Source organism: Falco rusticolus, chromosome Z, assembly GCF_015220075.1.
Source record: "Falco rusticolus isolate bFalRus1 chromosome Z, bFalRus1.pri, whole genome shotgun sequence".
In the NCBI taxonomy this organism is placed as follows: domain Eukaryota; kingdom Metazoa; phylum Chordata; class Aves; order Falconiformes; family Falconidae; genus Falco; species Falco rusticolus.
This window is the reverse complement of record NC_051210.1, coordinates 63506005-63525092: the sequence shown is the minus strand read 5'-3', so window position 1 is coordinate 63525092 and position 19088 is coordinate 63506005. Positions and strand designations below refer to the sequence as shown.

Genomic DNA, 19088 nt, shown 5'->3' with positions numbered 1-19088 from the left:
AGAAGTCTTCTTTCTGAACATAAAGTATTAGTATTGTTTGGAGAAAATGTTTTCTAGTGTTTGTATTTGGACATGACTAAAAGGTCTACAAGCAGTATTACCAAATATCACTCTCAAATGTACATGTTAATATTTTATTCTTCTTTTTCACTTTTGTAAGGGATTTACAAAACAAATAAACTTCTGTCTTAAAAGCAGCATCTGCTGTCTTGCACCTCCCACTGAAAATGACAAATCAAGGAGAAATTCCTGGACCTTACCTGCTGGACTCGGCAGATGTAATGGCAATCAGAGGAGGAATCCTCAGTGGAAGAGTGGTGGGCCTTGGAATAGTCTCAGTATCATTCTTTTTATCCCAGTCTGCCTGTTCTAACTGCCTGAAAGCCAGGGGGGGAAGCTGGATGTTACGAGATGATAATCTCCGTACAAGATAGGGCTCCAATCCCTGGAAAGACTCTTCATCCTCAGTGCTGTGATGGAGAACTTCTGAGACCTATGATCAAGGCAAAAAAATACCTATAATGTAATAAATTACCTATAATGTTAATCTGATAAATTTATAAATTCCTTTCCATAAGCTAGTTTCATATAAATTTACTTTTATTAAAAAATACTTTACTACCATTATTAAGAAAATGAAAAAGAATGAAAAAATGCACGTAAAAACTTCTAGGACTTAGATAATTTGGGGTTTTAAAAGTGAACAGAAAGCTATTTTATGATGAGGTTAATACACTATTATAAAATAGGTACTCATACCTGTAAAGCCGACAAAAGTGACATTAGACAAATTTCTTTCCCACAATATTCTTGCTTCCCTACAACTTAACCACTTTTTGGAAGTGAAAGTCCAAATACCAATAACCAAATAAAGTGAAAGTAGTAGTCAGAGATTCGAAACTATACACCTCTTGACTGAGAACAGGAGAAAATTTACCTTGAATTCTCTCAGCTGTCCCTACTCTCATACTTCTCTCTTGCTCACAGTAATTTCATGCTAATAGCAAGTGATGAGTACTTAAAACAACACTGCAGTGCTTAGAAACAGTGAATAATTAGAAGCTCTGAAGGTCAGGCCCTAATGAAATCTTAAGTCTAAGCATTAGTAGACATTATTTTTAATTTAATTATCTAACCACTGGTAATATCCTCTGGGTCATGGAAGAATGGTAGACAATAAATGGTAGACAGGAAAGAGATTTCCAACTGATACTGATTTACAGGGGAGAAAATTTCTTCAGACTATTTCCTGAACTTTTAACAAACAGCTCACTATTGTGAGAGGAAATTCTCAAAGAATTACTTTTGTGAGAGCACTGATATTCTGAGAAGCCTGTTGAAATAATAAGAAAAAATGTCTTTTTTCTCCATGTGTTACACAAAGCCTTTTACCACTTTCATAAATTCCCCAGCACAGATACCACTGTCTGCACCTAAGTTCTGAGCAAGTCTAAAAATTTTATACACCTAAACTAAGAATTAGGAATACAGCATATATAGCTGTATATTATTCCACTTAGGTCATGTATAGCTTCATAGTCCTAATAACATACTTGAGACTGGTTCACCAACTACCCACCTCTGTCAAACTACAGTTCACATTCATATTGTGGTATACATGGTATACAGAAAAAGCAAGCTGGACTATGCCCACAGCTTACAATCACACCTTCAGTTACAGTGCAGACGTGGCCTTCAGTTTGACCTGTCTCATGAGCACTGATGCACACATGCAAGAAAACTCTGAACGGCACTGGATTTGTTCTGTATGTAGAGGGAGAGCCATTAACCAAACACCTTTCATGATGAGTAACTGTATTGCGTTTGCATGGCAAGATGCTCGTAGCAAAGGAGGCTACAGGAGTGGCTTCTGTGAGAAGATGCCAGAAACTTCTATGTCCGAAAGAGCCAGTGCCAGCCGGCTCCAAGAGGAACCTGCTGCTGGCCAAGGCTGAGCCAATCAGCCATGGCTGGCAGTGCCTCTGGGATAACATATTTAAGAAAGGGAATAAAAACCCCTGCACAACTAATTGTATCAGAAGAGAGGAGTGAGAATATGTGAGGGGAATGACTCTGCAGACCCCCACATCAGTGCAGAAGGAGGGCAGGAGGTGCTCCAGGTGCCAGAGCAAAGATTCCCCACCAGCCCATGGTGAAGACCATGGTGAGGCAGGCTGTGCCCCTACAACCCATGGAGGTCCATGGTGGAGCAGATAATACACCTGCAGCCCGTGGAGCCCCCCACGCTGGAGCAGGTGGGTGTCTGGAACAGACTGTGACCCCGTGGGAAGCTTACACTGGAGCAGGTTCCCGGCAGGACCTGTGGCCCTATGGAAAGAGGAGCCCAGGCTGGAGCAGGTTTGCTGGCAGGACTTGTGACCCCATGGGGGATCTACACGGGAGCAGTCTGATCCTCAGGGACTGCACCCTGTGGAAGGGACCCATGCTGGATCAGTTCATGAAGAACTGTAGCCCGTGGGAAGGGCTCATGTTCGAGAAGTTTGTGGAGAACTGTCTCCCATGGGAGGGACCACGCTGGAGCAGGGGAAGAGTATGAGGACTCCTCTGCCTGAGGAGGCAGGAATGACAGAGACAACATTTGATGAATTGACCACAACCCCCACGCCCCATCCCCCTGCGTGGGAGGAGGTAGAAAAAAAACAGAAGTGAAATTGAGCCTGGGAAGAATGGAGAGGTGGGGGGAAGGTGCTTTAAGATTTATTTCTCATTATCCTACTGTGGTTTGATTGGTAATAAATTAAACTGATTTCCTCAACTTGAATCTGTTTTGCACATGATGGTAATTGCTGAGTGATCTCTCCCTGTCCTTATCTTGAACATAGAAGCCTTTCGTTACATTTTCTTTCCAGTGTCCAGCTGAGGAGGGGAATGATACTGTGGCTTTGGTGAGCACGTAACTTCCAGCCAGGGTCAACCCACCACAGTAATATTAATAAGCTCCATTTATACTCAGAGATTGAGCAGTTGCTGCAAGCAAACTGTTTCTAATTAAATTTTTAATCACAAACTCTAAATTCATAATTTAGCGATTTTTCTTAATCTAGCTGTAATGCAGTTTAAGAAAACAAGGATTATGAAATGGTATGCATTAATGCATGTACTCTGAAGCAAATCAACAGCAAGATCAATCACTGTGAAAATACTACAAGAATTAATGTGTTATAGTTATCCAGGGAGAAGTTTAACTTCAGGCTTCTATTTTCAGTGTGTGCATAGTGGATATTCAAGACAGCTGAATACATTTAAAAAATAATCATGAAATTAATTATAGCTCTGCAAGAAATGAAAAATACTGATATTGAGCTAAAAGTAGTCTATCACATGTGGTTATTTGATCCACTTCATCACCTGCTTTTTTGGGCAGGTCTGAAAATCATAAAAATCTTTTAATTGTGGCCACAGGCAACAAGAATGAGTTAGCCAAAGGGAGAAACTGAACTCACTGAGTGACTTCTTCTTCAACTCATATGCAAAAATTACAGAAGTAAAAGATTATAGCATGAAGAAAGGCATACATGAAAGGGAAGAATTCCAACACAAATATTAAAGCCAAGCTTTGGAGAGATTAAAACATAGGCATCTAACGTATTTCCATGACAATAGAAAACTAAATCAATTCGTAGAAAAACAGGCCACCAAGTCAGTTACAAATACTCACGCATCTAAACCAGTAAACGATCATATTGATTTTACTCATCTTGGTAAAACAGAAGAAAAAATGCAGTGCTAGTTTTGCCTTATTTTTGAACATGGTTATAATGAGCATTATCTTTACTCACTACAATCACAGAACTGCTGTTTGGAAGGACCCTCATGAGGCTGTCCAGTCCAACCTCATGCTCAAAATGAGACTATCATCAACACTTGATCACATCAGCCACAGCTTTGTCTGAATCTCAAAAACCTCCAGCACCAGAAATTCCCCAGCCTCCGTGGATAACCCGCACCGGTGCTGCACCACATTCCTAATGAAGAAGATTCTCCTGATGTTCAGTCTGAACATCCCAGACAGGGGCCCTTGGCCCTCCTTAAACAGCATGCCGCCGCCGAGAAGAGCTGAAGTTTGTTGCCTTTTGCAGCGACCTTCAAGCAGCTGCCGGCTGCCATTAGACCCCCTTTCTGCTCCTCCACAGCAGACAAGCAAGCTGGGCACCAGCACTGATTGTGTGCTCTAAGTCCTGACCATCCTGGTAGCCCTCTCCTGGGCTCCGGGCGTTCCCCTCGATCCGCCAGCGACAGGCGCGCTGGCACATATGGTGTTGTTTACGATGGAGAGCGTGCTGCCTGGCTGCGACCCACCCCGCAGTCCCCTGAGGGCCCCAGGTCCTTGCCAGCACCCAGGCAGCCACTTGCCGGTCTGTGCCGGTGCTTCAGGTTATCCCGTCTGGGCCACGTGGGTGCCGGTACCAGCCCCTCATGGTGATGTGCTCATTGCCAGCTGCCAGACAGATGTTGGCCCATCAGTCTCTGCACTTCGATCTCAGCAGGGGAACTAGGTTTTTTCCCAACTAGTAACCTTTTCATTCATCCCAGGTTTCCTATCTGGAATTCAAAGCAGAATTCAAAATTTTCTTTAAATTGTGGTCTGTTAAGGGAGGTTTGCCACAGTAATGGCAGGGGCAGTGGGTGGGGAGGTGAAGAGGCATCAAAGAAACTGCAATTTCAGACAGAACGATTGAGGAATCCAGAATATAAGTAAATAAATAAGATAAATTTTGAAGCTCTAAGAGCTTCAGATGATATCAGTGGAGTGACACAGAGTAAGAGGCCTTAACAGGAGGTCCAGAAGATACTACATTAACATACGTGTACACCAGGATGAGGAACAGCATGATGAGGACAAATTTTTTTGGATCTAGACTGCCTTATGAGGACTACTGAAAAGTCAGATAGAGGCCAAGAAGCTCATAATTTATGTAGCTTTGTGGAGAAGATGTTACAGGTCATAGTATCTGAATGTAGATAGACTTACAATGCTATCACTATAAGAAAGACAAGAAAACTACTAACTACTTTATAGAAATAAAAATAGAAAACCTAAATTTTGCAGCCTGAAGTTACATGAGGGTAGAGATGATACTTTTATGAGCTCCTGGTTGCCAAACAGCAAACAATGTAATATCAAAGTCAGTTGTAAAAGATCTGAATTTTCAGAAATGCAAAGTGTATGAAAAGCAAGAAGTCGGTGTTGGCCATCTTCCTGCTGCCTCTAAAGATTTAGTGAAGTATAGAAATCAAGCAATACAGCATCAGCACATAAAAGACCTTTCATCTCCAACATTCAGAGCAGTAACATGTGAATGTCAGATAGACAGGTTGTACGCATATACAAAATATATATTAAGGTAGTGTATCTGCAGTGGTACGTTTCGCTCCCACCACTCTGGGCCCCTCTATAATCTCAGGAATTCCCGTTAGGCCTTGGCCTTTGTGGAACAATTTGAGTGCTTAAGTGTCCCTTGACAGCACCAGGAACTTTTGCACAGCTGAGGTGGGGAACAGCACCGACCGTACCAGGAGCTCCTGTTGCCCGGCCAAGGCAGGGAACGAGAATGGGAATAAGTAATTTCCTGATGGCCCTGGAACATTCCTTACCTGAACCATAGCCCAAGTGGAACAATACCATTGTTACTAGAATTTTGAAATATTAATGACCCGCATTGTGCCCAGAATGGAAATTTATGGATGACTAAAACCAGTCATCTTGTGACCCTATGAACAGTGATCCTAGGTGAGACATTTTGAGCTCTCCTGGACCACAGCAGGCTGCGACCAGCATCTCCCTCTGAGTGGGACACCTCACAGAACTCACAAACCCTCAATCAGCACTGAAATGCTAACAGAGCCCCATTAACAGCTACAGTACCACATATTGCAACCCTAACAGCCACACTACAGGCAGCCACACACCTATGGATGGCAGCACTAGATGTAAAATATATATTCCTTATGGTTCCCCCTACAAGAGGAGGATAAGAAGAAACTTGCTTTTACTTAGGAATGTATATGATATACCTTTAACAGACTCCCACAAGAGTATAAACATTCACCCACAATTGCTCATGCTGTGGCTTGCTGAACTTCTACAGTCTTGCTTCCTCAGGATGTGAAACTACCAACATATACATGATATTGAAGGAGATTCCCCTTAATATACAGGAGAAGTGACAACAGCAGTGTGGGAAGCACTCCATAAAGCAGAAGCTGAGATACCACCTCAGAAGTATCAGGGACCAAGTAGGGAAGTAAAGGTTTTGGGTACTCATTGGACAGCAGGCAGTGCAGTGGTTCCTCCAGATACCTTAAGAAAAACAGAACAGAACAGTTGCAGGTGCCCCAGTCTAGGAAGGAAATACAACAGCTTATGGGTACTTCAGGGTATTAGAGAAAGCATGTACCTGGATTTTCTATCATTGCTTGCCCACTATGCTCACTTTTATGAAAGGGAAAGATATGGAAATGAAACTCAGAACATGAAGTGGCAGTCAAAACTTTAACACAGGAGTTGAAGACATACCAGTCCTTGGGACCAGTAAATCCCCACAACCCTGTTATAGCAGAATGGAGTTTTGCTGAACACAGCTCTGAAACTGGCCCTGGACGGATCAGAGACCTTTATTGTTCTGTTCAACTGCATTTAAAGAGACAGATAAGAAATACTCTGAGTGGGAAAAGGGACTTTTGTCTTTAGTCCAAGCAGTTAAACAAGTTGAGCTACTAATAAGTAACTTGTCTGGAAAAACCCTGCCAAGACTTGTATTGTTTTCCCTTGCCAGAAACAGTACTGGTAATAATACCAACAAACCTTCCCTGGAGATAAGGTTGACTATTGAAGGATTGCTTATCCTTCTCGCAGGAGCAGTCATCACAATCATGAATAAAATTCAGTTCACACATCAACAAGCTTGACCCACAGAGTGGACACCTACATTTCTTTTACTTGTGCCAATCAATATGGAAACTATAGTACATTCTGCACCATACGTATTTCTCAGTTGTGGGTCCAACCTACTGTAACAGCAGTTATAAGAGAAGGTGAAGAGGACACCTTACTCCCTGAAATTTGAAAAGTAACTTGAGATAATGTGACTCAATTCAAAAAAGATTTCCAATCTTTGTGACATCTAGTTAATTTCATTTATGACCCAAACAACAGTAAAGCCACAGTCTTTGTTTTGACAATACACAATGCTTCAGTATACACCATATACCAAATCATTGTGCTGGGATTAAATCACAATGAAACTGTCCTCTATCTGCTAGAACACAGAATATGGGCCTAACAAAGGGGGAACAAATAGCAAACTATTGATGTTGATACACATGTTGTATGGGAACAACAGGCATTTATTTGTGAAAGTAATACTATTAAGGCTCAAGACATTTGTTGTGACGCTAAACAAAATGTCATTTTGAAATACACCCCGATGAACCCCCTGAAACTGTACTTGCATAGGTTAGAAATGGATGTGTTTGTCTGAGAAGCCTTTTGTGATTTTATATGTACAAACACCACTGTAGAGATATATAATCACTCAAATACTGATATCTGTAATTTTATCAAAATTATGGTATGCAACTGTCCAGCTCCTGTCCCAACCAATGGATTCTGTTAATTGCTACAGTCAAAATACACATCCTATCAAGATTTACTACCTACCCCCATTGGAATGAATCTTCCATTGCTAAAAAACTACTATAACATGATGACTTGATTCAAGTACTGAAATGAATCCAGAACAACAGATAAAGAATGTTGATTATCATTCATGATGATGCAGAAAAGATACACCATGCCCTAGAAAGAGTGAGGATAGAGAACATAACTGGCGGGATAACTTATTTGGATGGTCATCAACAGCAACAGGAACTTTGAATTGAATGCTATACCTCATTGTAATTTTACTAATTTCTGTTTTATTATGCTTGCTGATGAACATTATTCTATATGTTAGAGTGTGGAGAATGGCTAGATGGGTGGCACTGTTGCAAAGACTTCCTTGCATATATAGCATAGCTTGATCACATTTACCAAAAGATAGACTAACCAGAAGTTTCTCTCAAATTACAACTCAAATATGCCATTGATCTGTTCATAGACATAGAGGAAAGAGGTGACCACACCATCAGTCTGTGAGAGAGAGACTGATTAACTTTACTCACAGGTTAGACTGTGGCAGTGCATTTCTTTCCTACCCCTCTAGGCCCCTCTACAATCTCAGGAATTCCCGTTAGGCCTTGGCCTTTGTGGAACAATTTGAGTGCTTAAGTGTCCCGTGACAGCACCAGGAACTCTTGCACAGCTGAGGTGGGGAACAGCACCGACCGTACCAGGAGCTCCTGTTGCCCGGCCAAGGCAGGGAATGAGCATGGGAATAATTAGTCATTCCCTGACAGCCCTGGAACATTCCTTACCTGAATCGTAGCCCAAGTGGAACGGTACCATTGTTACTAGAATTTTGAAAGATTAATGACCCACATTGTGTCCAGAATGGAAATTTATGGATGACTAAAGCCAGTCATCTGGTGACCCTATGAACAGTGGTCCTAGGTGAGACCCTTTGAATTTTCCTGGACCACAGCAGGCTGTGACCAGCATCTCATTCTGAGTGGGACACCTCACAGAACTCACAAACTCTCAAGTCTGCAAAAACTGGAGAAGCGTCACTGAAAGCTGGCATTGGGGCCTCGGCTGAAATCTTCTACTCCCTGAGGCTCAACTCTCACCTATTGAAAAATGCTGAGACATCTGAAAGCAGTATTTCACTGAACTTGATGGGAACTTTTAATGGGTATACCTCTATTTGTGTCTGTGTGCATGTGTGTGTGAACTGATTTAGATACCTCATAGCAATAGAATGAATGTTACCACCTTGGATCCCTAATTAAGTCGCTGTTGTGATTATAGTAAATCCTATTAACCTCACTCTGTATATGTTAAATCAGTCAATGATTAACTGCGGCTGAAATCTTGTGATCCACTTTAAAACTGTGAATAAACCTTAGACATCCTTTAGATATAATTGTTGTCCAAGTCTGAGACACACTGGAGCAGCAGAGGTGTGAGGAGTCCTCCCCCGAGGAGGAAGGAGCAGCAGAGACAATGTGTGATGAACTGACCACAACCCCCATTCCTGTCACAGTGTGCCACTCAGGGGAGGGAGGCTGAGGAAATCTGGAGCTAAGCTGAGCCCAGGAAGAAGGGAGGGGTGTGAACAGTGTTTTAAGATTTGGTTTTATTTTCCATTACCCTACTGTGATTTGACTGTAATAAATTAAGCTAAGTGCTGAGTGATCTCCCCCTGTCCTTATTTCAACCCTCAAACTTTTTGTTGTATTTTCTCCACTGTCCAGTTCAGGAGGGAAGTGATAGAGCAAATCTAATGGGCACCTGGCATGCATCCAGGGTCAACTGACCACAAGGCTCCATGTATCTGTGGCACAGACTACATCAGGAGAAGGTATCAGCAAAAGGGTACCAGTGAGCTTTTGATATAGTTGCCTTGAGTATGAAGAAGATTAAGCAGCTGTCTAACTTGCCTTGTCTCTCAAAGGATCCTTCTGTTGTTGACAGACAGCAGGGGCCAATATCTACCATGACAGCGCACTGAGAAACACTGTCGCACTAATCAAGACTCCCTGATTCCCATCCATAAGCTGATCCTGCAAATGGAGAGTAGAAGACCGATCAGTAGGACTCATTCACCCTTTAATAGTCCCACATGGCCAGTGTGAAATGCTAATGGAGAGTGGAGGCTTAACACTGGATTATTGTGGCCTGAACAACATCATGCTGCCATACCAGACATGCTAGAATTCCAATATGAACTGAAGTCAAAGACAGCCAAGTGGTATGCCACAGTTGATACTGCTATTGTGTTTTTCTCAATCCCTTTGGCTGCAAAGTACAGGCCACAGTTTGCTTTCACTTGGAGGGACATCCAGTACACCTGGAATTGACTGCCCCAGGGGTGGAAACACAGCCATTATTTGTCATTAATTGATACAGGCTGCACTGGAACAAGGTGAACTCATGAACACCTGAAGTATATTGCTGACATCATTGTTTGAGGCAACATAGTGGAGGAATTGTTTGAGAAGGGGAGAAGAATAGTATAGATTCTTCTGAGAGCTGGTTTTGCTATAAAACTAAGTAAGGTCAAAGGACCTGCAAAGGAGTTCCAGATTTTAGGTATAAAATGGCAAAATGGATACCATCAGCTTCCAACGGATGTGTCCAATAAAATAACAGCTATGTCCCCACCAACTAAAAAGAAAAAAGACAAGTTTTTTTAAGTTTTGTGGGGTTTTGAAGAATGCATAATCCAGGTTACAGTCTGATCGTAAGCCCTCTCTATCAAGTGACCCAGAAGAAGAACAATTTTGAATGGGGCCCCAAGCAGCAGCAAGGTTTTGAACAAATTAAACAGGAGATAGTTTGTGCACAGTAGTACTTGTACCAGACTGAAAAGAGCAAGATGTGAAAAACATGTTTTACATTGCAGCCAGGAATCATGGCCCCACATGAAGCTTTTGGCAGAAAGCTCTGGGGGACACTCAAGGTTGACCTCTGGAGTTTCTGAGCTAGGAATATAGAGGATCTGAAACCCGTCACACTCCAACTGGAAAAGAAATATTAGCAACATATGAAGGAGTTCAAGCCATTTCAGAAGTAGCTGTTACTGAAGCACAGCTCCTTTTGGCACCTTGACTGACTGTGCTGGGCTGGATGTTCAAAAGAATCTCTACACATCATGCAATGGATGGTACATGGAGTAAGTGGGTCACAGTGATAATGCAAAGGACTTGGATGGGAAATCCTGACTGACCAGGAATTCTGGAAGTGATCATGGACTGGCCAGAGGGCTTAAACTTTGGACTGTCACCAGAGGAGGTGAACCATGCTGAAGAAGCCCCACTGTATAACAAATTACCAGCAACTGAAAAGCATTACACGCTGCTCATAAATGGATCCTGTCATACTGTAAGGAAACATCAGGGGTGGAAAGTTGCTATGTGGAGTCCTACATGGCAAGTCACAGAAACTGCTGAAGGAAAAGGTGAATGAAGTCAGTCTGCAGAAGTGAAAGCTATCCAGCTGGCTTTAGCTATGGCTGAATGAGAAAAATTACCAATACTGTATCTCTATACCCACCCATGGATGGTGGCAAATGCTCTGTGTGTGTCTACAGCAATGGAAGCAGATTAACTGGCAGCACAGAAGTAAACCCAAATGGGGCTGCAGAATTGTGGCAACATATTGCTGCCCAGGTGGAGAACCTGGATGCTCATGTTCCCAAGAGCTGTGCCACTGAAGAACATTGACACAAAGAGCAGGTGGACCAGGCTGGACCAGGACCACCACCACTGCTCAGATGGACCTGGACTGGGAACATAAAGGTGAGCTATTTATAGTTTAATGGGTCTATGACACATCAGGGCATCTAAGAAGGGGTACATTATATAAACAGGCTTGTGATCAAGGGATGGACTTGTCCATTGATGTCATTGCACAGATCATCCATGAATGTAAAACATGTCCCATAAGCAAAAAAGCCAAGTGGCTGAAGCCTTTCTGGTATAGAGGGCAATGGTTGAAATACCAATGTGGGAAAGAATGGCAGAACAATTATATCACACTATCACAAGCCTGCCATGCCAAGCACCATGTGCTTACAATGGTGGAAGTGACTACTGGATGGCTGGAAATACGGCCTGTGACACATGCCACTGCCTGGAATACTATCTTGGGACTTGAAAAGCAAGTTTTATGGCAACACAGCACCCCTGAAAGACCTGAACCAGAGTGCAGGACTGATGAGGAGTTGAAAGTCATTGTGCAGCTGGAAAAATGTAGTGTAATTGCCATCATGGAAAATGGTGCGATGACTCACACAACTGGAGTGCCCCAGCAGATGGCTATAAACTCTTCAGAAGGCATAGGCAAGGAAGGAGAGAGAGTATATATACAGAGGCCTTGTGTATTAGGGAGTGTTTTGATTGTCTAGACCTTGATGGTGGTAATGAAAAGGGTTGAGTATTTATGGGTAAGAACCAGCGGGAAGTCCAACAAGACAGATATCATGGTGGGACTATGTTATAGACCACCCAATCAGAATGAAGAGGCAAAAGATATAGCCTATAAGCACCTGGGAGAAGCCTCACAATCACTAGTCCTTGTTCTCATGGGGAACTTCAACTTAACAGATGTCTACTGAAAACACATTTCAATATAGATAAAAAGCAATGTAGGAGGTTCCTGGTGTGGAAGATAACTTCCTGAAAAAATTCGTGAGTAATCCAGCTAAGGAAGGCAACCCACTAGACCTGTTGTTTGCAAACAGAGGAGGACTGGTGGGTGATGTGATGGTTGGAAGCCATCTTGGGTATATCAGTCATGAAATGGTAGAGTTCAGTTTTTGAAGAATTAAGGAATGTGGTTATCAGAATCACTACCTTGGACTTCTGGAGGGCAGACCAGGCTATTTAAGGGCCTGGTTGACAGAGTCTCTTGGGAGTCAGTCCTGGAGGGCAAAGGAGTCCAGGAAGGCTGGACATTATTCAAGAAGGAAATATTTAAGGCACAAGAGCAGGCCTATGTGCCAAAAGATGAGCCATCAGGGAAGAAGACCAACCTGGCAGAACAGAGACCTTCTGCTGTAACTCAGGGGAAAAAGGAGAGTTTATGACCTTTAGAAGGGGCAGGCAACTCAGGAGGACTACAAAGATGTCATGAGGTTATGCCAGGAGAAAACTAAAAAGGTGAAAGCCCAGCTAAATCTCAGGCTGGCTACTGCCATGAAAGGTAACAAAAAAATATTTTTACAAATGCATTAGAAACAAAAGGAGGGCCACAGGTAATCTCCACCCTTTATTGGACATGGCGGGGAACATTGCAGCAAAGGATGAGGAAAAGGCTGAGGTACTTTATGACTTCTTTGCCTCAGTATTTCATAGCAAGGACAATTGCTCTCAGGGTACCCAGCTCCCTGAGCTGGAAAACAGGCAAGAGGACCATAATGAAGTTCCTGTTCTCCAGGAGGAAACAGTTAGTGGCCTGCTGCTCCACTTACACATCCACAAGTCTATGGGGCCACATAGATTCCACCCAAGGGTACTGAAGGAGCCAGTGAAAGAGCTCACCAAGCAACTCTCCATCATTTATCAACAGTCCTGGCTAACCGAGGAGGTCCCAGAGGACTGGAAGTCAGCCACTGTAATGCCTGTCTACAAGAAGGGCAGGAAGGAGGATTCGGAGAATTCCAGGCCTCTCAGCCTGACCTTGGTGCTGGGGAAAGTTATGGAGCAGATCTTCCTGAGTGCCATCATGTGGCACGTGCAGGACAGCCAGTGGAACAGGCCCAGCCAGCATGGGTTTGTGAAAGGCAGGTCCTGCTTGATGAACCTGATCTCCTTCTAGGGCAAGATGATCCACCTAGTAGATGAGGGAAAGGCTGTGGGTGTTGGCTGCCTGGACCTTAGTAAAGCCTTTGACACTGTCTCCCACAGCATTCTCCTGGAGACACTGGCTGCTCATGGCTTGGATGGGTGTGCTCTATACTGGGTGAAAAAATAGCTGATGGCCGGGTCCAAAGGGCTGTGGTGAATGGAGTTACATCCATCTGGTGGCCAGTCAGAAGTGGTGTTCCCCGGGGCTCGGTACCAGGGCCAGTTCTGTCTAATATCTTTACTGAAGGTCTGGACGAGGGGATCGAGTGCATCCTTAGGAAGTTTGCAGACAACACCAAGTAGGAGGGTGGGGAAGTGTTGACCTCCTTGAGGGCAGGAAGGCTCTCCAAGAGGGATCTGCACAGGCTGGATCAATGGGCCAAGGCCAGTGGCATGAGGTGTGAGAGCGGCAAGTGCCGGGTCCTGCACTTGGGTCACAACAACCCCCCACAACACTACGGGCTTGGGGAGGAGTGGCTGGAAAGCCGCCCAGCAGGAAAGCACCTGGGCGCCTTGCTTGACAGCTGCCTGAGCATGAGCCAGCAGTGTGCCCAGGTGGCCAAGGCGGCCAACAGCATCCTGCCTTGTGTCTGAAACAGTGTGGCCAGCAGGGCTGGCAAAGTGATTGTCCCCCTGTACTGGGCACTGGTGGGGCTGCACTCCCAATAACTGTGCTCAGTTTTGGGCCCCTCATTAGAAGGCAGACATTGAGGTGTTGGACCATGTCCAGAGAAGGGCAACAAAGCTGGTGAAGGGTCTAGAGAGCAAGTCTTGTAAGTGGCTGAGGGAAGTGGGCTTCTTTAAGCTGGAGACAAAGAGGCTCAGGGGAGACCTTACTGCTCTCTACAGCTGCCTGGAAAGAGGCTGTAGGCAGGTGGGTGTCGGTCTCTTCTCCCCAATAACAAGTGACAGGACAAGAGGAAATGGCCTCCAGTTGCACCAGGGTTGGTTTAGATTGGATATTCTGAAAAGTTTTTTCACTGAAAGGGTGATCAAGCATTGGAACAGGCTGCCCAGAGAGGCAGTAGAGTCACCATCCTTGTATGTGTTTTAAAATGTGTAGTTGTGGTTATTAGGGACATGGTTTAGTGGTGGAGTTTGCCGTCCTGGGTTAACAGTTGTACTTGATGATCTTTAAGGTGTTTTCTGACCTAAATAATTCTGTGATTCAATCTGAAACTTCAGGGTCTTGAGAATGAAAGTAAAAACATAGACTAACCTACTTCTTGCTTTGCTAGTCATACAGTTCTCTGTGAGGGGCCCTAAAGCTGAGAATGATTTAACATGCCAATTAAATTTTAATGTTCAGAAACTAGGTAAGTGTTTTGTACACTGGGGCTTTTCTATTTGATCGGTTTCTTATTATTGTTTTAGCAGGGCTATAATTTTCCATTTGAATTTGTATTGCTTCTTTGTGAGCTTCATGGGAATTTATAGAAATCTTGTGATAAATCAGTAGGCTGACACAGTTATTCTATAAAATGCCATTTTGTTCTAGTTCATTAATGTTGGAATACTTATTAAATGATGCAGTTAAGCATTGAGGGATTTAATATACAGGTATAAACTCCTGTGGACCTATCTTCACAACAGGAGACCCCTTAGATAGGAGTATCTGATATTTTCCTAAGGCACTTTAATTCATCTGAAGTGATGTTTATTATTAAAGTATGTTTTCCTCCGGTATTTCATTAGTTTAAGTTTAGTGAAGTATTTAGAGATCTTAGAGGGTTCTAAATAATAACATGATCATCTAAGAGAAGGGATTGGGACATTGCTGAAAATAATTTAATTAGCTTTTTTCCATCTTCTTATTGTTGCCAACACCAGGAGAAGAATGCTCAGAGTGGACTAAGGTAAAAAAAAAAATTGAATAGTTTGGCAAAAGGTACTACAAGTGCAGTAAATTCATGCAAAGGACATGGTAACTGTCAAAATTTCTGCTGGAAATTTGGCAGGGCAGCAGATTCTCCAGGACTGTTTTCTGCTTGAGTTCCATGGCAGTCTAATCCAGCAAACCAGTCTACCATTTTAATACTGTTTATGATTCCTGTGAAGAGAGAACACTTAAAAAATCATGTTCTAAGAAAATTCTTAGCTTTTTAAAAATCAGTTTAAATTTACAACTAATTAGAAACATAGAATTTATCATGAGCTGGGAATTCTTGTTACTGCACAGACCTGATTAGAAATATTGGGATTAAGATTAGGTAAATCAGTTATTCAAAATGGAGAGAGGTGCTGGGATTTTGACCATGAGTTGTCATGTGAAATATTGATTACCTCATTTCCTCCAAGATATTAGAGAGCTGGGACTGGATTAAAAAATGGTAATGAACACAGCCTGTCAGGAAAAAGAAAAAAATTGGGAGTTTGGTATTACATACATAAACAAAATATGTAATTAATTGTCAGAGTATACTATTGCTACCAAGAATTTTAGGGATTTTTATCAATTTAATTACTTGTTTATATAGATATAAAATAATATTTGGAATTTAAACATTTCATGCTGAAGAAAGAGGATGGAAGAGAAAATTAAAAGAATATATAACTTAATGACTCTGGGTTTAAGACACCTTTTGATTAGGATTAAGTAAGACTTGAGAAGGATCAGATTTCCTTGATTCCAACTATAAAAAGGATTTTTCTTTACCCAATTTTGATACAATTTTTGCTGCCCACTGCCTGAGACTGCAATAATTAACTATAAATCTAGTCTAGAACGGAAATTACATCAAACTATTTTTTTTTTATAAATGTAGTGTGGATTTTTAAAAAAGAATATGACATTTGCCTCATATGTTTTCTTTTGCTTTTTTTTTTTTCCATTTTCTCTCTCTGTGCATATGTAGATGTATGAGTTCCAGACATATCAGAATCACCAGTGAGGGGACATTTACACATACATGAGCAGCTGCAGTCAAACTCCTAAGGCTATGCAATGGAAAGATTGTATGATGATGTCCCCATGTTTTTCAATTAATCTTTATTTTAAGTAATCCTGTCACCCTTAAGTCTCAGGTGAGCCTAGGAAAAATACCTTTCCACGATTTGAACAAACACTTCTTTTTGGTTTAATTCTGTTCTAACTGAAATGGCTCTTGCTGTACTGCTGCTACCATGAAGACCTAAGCTATGACAGCGCTACAGGAGTTATCTTCAAACTATGTTTAAAGAAGGTAAAATCATATAAACCAACCCTGGTGCAACTGGAGGCCGTTTCCTCTTGTCCTGTCACTTGTTATTGGGGAGAAGAGACGACACCCACCTGCCTACAGCCTCTTTCCAGGCAGCTGTAGAGAGCAGTAAGGTCTCCCCTGAGCCTCCTTGTCTCCAGCTTAAAGAAGCCCACTTCCCTCAGCCACTTACAAGACTTGCTCTCTAGACCCTTCACCAGCTTTGTTGCCCTTCTCTGGACATGGTCCAACACCTCAGTGTCTGCCTTCTAATGAGGGGCCCAAAACTGAGCACAGTTATTTGGAGTGCAGCCCCACCAGTGCCCAGTACAGGGGGACAATCACTTTGCCAGCCCTGCTGGCCACACTGTTTCAGACACAAGGCAGGATGCTGTTGGCCGCCTTGGCCACCTGGGCACACTGCTGGCTCATGCTCAGGCAGCTGTCAAGCAAGGCGCCCAGGTGCTTTCCTGCTGGGCGGCTTTCCAGCCACTCCTCCCCAAGCCCGTAGTGTTGTGGGGGGTTGTTGTGACCCAAGTGCAGACCTGGTACTTGGCCTTGTTAAGGGTAGATACTCTTTTCCTAGTGCATTTAAACTTTAAAGTCTTTCTCTCCTGTCAGTCACAGGTATCACAGAAAAGCCAGCAACATGAGTTTCAGGAATAACTGTGATTTGGTTCTAAATATTTTTCTTATAGTAAGTTGTTGTGCTAGGGTATAGAGTACATCATAAGTGATCATAAGTGATGAAATTACATCCAGTTAGACAAATGCGAAGAAATGGTAGGTTTGAAAGAGATTCAAGGCATGTGAAATTAAAGATTTGAGATTGCACCATGATGTACCAAGTCTACTTTTCCACGAATAAATGAAAAATTTTTGCATAAAGAAAAAACTTAGAAGTAGGTTCTTACTCAGAAAAGGTTTTGTTTGAATATTATATTTATAGGAAAGAATTGTTTTAACTTAAAAATCAATAACCATTACTGTTTTTTCTTCTCCAGGATGCTAAAAATGAAAATTAATTTTTTTTAATCCTCTGTTTCATGAAAATGCTCCTAATAACGCAATTATGCTGAAGTATTTGATACAGTGAATGTTTTTTATAAAGTGAAATTACCAATTAAGCATTTAGAAATACTTTTGGCTGTCCTATATTGTTATAATTTATATGGAAGCAGTATGAGAAGAAGAAGTTGCAGTACAAATGAAGACCTGAAAAATACACTGAAATAGTTAAACAAAATTAATAAGAAGGCCACCCTAAACAAATTAAATTATAATTTAAAAATATTTTCCATATGTAGAGAAGGTGGAGGAAATATTCAGACAATAATGAATTAACAATGCTGTGCAGGAAAGAAAAGAAAGATTATGATGTCTCATTTTGTTACTAGAAATAGTATTACAGTAGTCAGTTTGAAACTAAGCAGAGAACAAGCATGAAAAATCTTGGTAAAATCATAAATAAAATCATAAATTGTATCGTCCTGGAAGAGTGAAATGGTGAAGAGAGAAATTTTTTGCAAAAGATTAAGAATGAAAAGAAAATAGTGTCTGCAATGTCAGAAATTTCAAACTTTGTCAGTAAGCTATAATTTTGCTAATTTTAAGGATTCACTGATATGTGACAAAATAATTTTGGGTGTATAAGACTTACTCCCACAAGAATATTTACTATGGGAACTGGGGAGAAAAAATCTAGCATGTTTCTAAAACCATGCAGATGCAGAGGGAATGTAAATTATTTTTACAGGCGACAAGGCACAGGACATGGAAATGGAATATATGTGTATATACTCTTATATATAAGTTATTTGAATCAGGCTCAGAAAATACAAGTTTATGGGTTGGGGGTTTTTTTGCATTTAAAGAGCTGTGTTTTAACAAGTAGACAAAATGAGAGTGAAAGGTGCTTGCACACTGTAGCGCTTTTAGAACAGAACAGACTGTTCTCCATGAAAAAGTCAAAAAATGAACATGTATACAGAGGAAACAGCAGGATTGCCTAGAATACTGCTGCATCCTAAATACATTCAAAATATGAATGCAAGTGAATGATTTGGCTTTATAAGCAATAACTCTTGACATTAGTGATTTCATGTAATAATTTGAGTGTCACGGGCTAGCTAAAACAGTGAAGTATTGGTAGTTTAATCATGAAAATGGAAAAAAATGAATTAGAAATTATGTAAAATATGAATTAAGATTAAATTTGACGTCGATTCTAAATTTCTAATAAAGAACCTAAAAATGCAAAAAGTGAATAGATGAGAATGACTGATAGCTGAAGGTGACTCATCTGTTACGTTGTTTTGGAGTTCAGGATATCAGCACAATGAATAATGTGAAGAGATTTGTAGTAGACAGAAACTGTACAAATTTCCAGCAGGGATAGGCAGATTCATCTTGGGCTGAGGGGACCTCAGAAGCAAAATA

The 19088-nt window shown here is 41.8% G+C and overlaps 1 long non-coding RNA gene across 2 annotated transcripts in view; it reads right to left on the bottom strand.

The window, feature by feature from the left end:
* Positions 1 to 264: 264 nt before the first annotated feature.
* Positions 265 to 19088, bottom strand: part of LOC119141325 — a 188912-nt gene continuing 170088 nt past the window's right edge. For both annotated transcript variants that reach the window (XR_005101903.1, XR_005101904.1), the window contains exon 3: positions 265 to 493. This is a non-coding gene — a long non-coding RNA (uncharacterized LOC119141325). The remainder of the gene's footprint in view (positions 494 to 19088) is intronic.